The sequence below is a fragment of the Myotis lucifugus genome, unplaced genomic scaffold, assembly GCF_000147115.1.
Source record: "Myotis lucifugus unplaced genomic scaffold, Myoluc2.0 scaffold_0, whole genome shotgun sequence".
NCBI lineage: Eukaryota > Metazoa > Chordata > Mammalia > Chiroptera > Vespertilionidae > Myotis > Myotis lucifugus.
In genome coordinates, this window is record NW_005871048.1 from 61,350,596 (window position 1) to 61,351,605 (window position 1,010).

The following is a 1,010-nucleotide window of genomic DNA, read 5'->3' on the forward strand; positions in this document are numbered from 1 at the left end:
CCAGCTACTCCATTCTGTTCCACTATCTAATTTTAACTTAGAAAATAAATGCCCTTGAGAGTGGAGGCCTGATTCCGAGGCCTGGATTCCGAGACAATCACACGACAGTTTCACTCCCTCACTCCCTCCAGGGAAGTCAGCTTCACTCCTGGGCCCTCAGGAGGCTGGTGTGGGAGTCTGTCACTTCCTTGGTAAAAACAAACAAACAAACAAAGAAACCCACAAACTTCAAGAACTCTCCCCCTCCACCCTCCCCTCATAAGACTGTGCCTAAATCAGCGACTGATAGTCAAAACACTCTTCCCTGTGATCTGTTTATCCAAACGTCTCATCACCTTCTCTGCTCTGTGCAGTTGATCTGAGCTGGGCAGTGCCTCTGAGCTGGGCCTTGCCCTCCACCAAGTTCTCTTACAGCCCATTCCCCTGCCTGCATCCATCTCTCGTTCATAACTCCTGCTGGTCTCTGAGCTGCAGGCCCCTGTACCCTACTGCCTAACTGGCATTTCCTAGGATGACCCAAACCTCTCCTCCTCCCCTCCCATCTTAGTGAATGACAAGGAAAAGTGCCAGTATCTCGGCCAGGCTCCAGTTAATCCACTGAGCAGAAACACCTCCCTAAAACACAAACCAGCCACTTCACTCTCCTGCAGACAGCCCACCAATGGCCCCAAAGCTCAACTCCATAGCTGCACACAGAGGAGGCCCTTCTGAGCACCTACCTGCTCATCCGCTGTCCCTGAATTCAGAACTATTCATGGTTTCCTCTGGGGCCAGGCCAGCTTCTCTCCTGACTGGGCCGTGCACATGCTCCCCACTCCCTCCCCCCAGCCACCTTCTTCAGATTCCTTTTCCCTTGTCCAGGACCTAAGCACCATGAGGGAAATAAGCAGTCCTGCTTCTCTTACTATAAGCCCCACAAGCAGCCTTTGATGAATGTTAATGATCAATGGATGCAGAAATAAGGCATGAATGACACTAAAGTGCAATGAGGCAGACCAGGACCAAAAAGA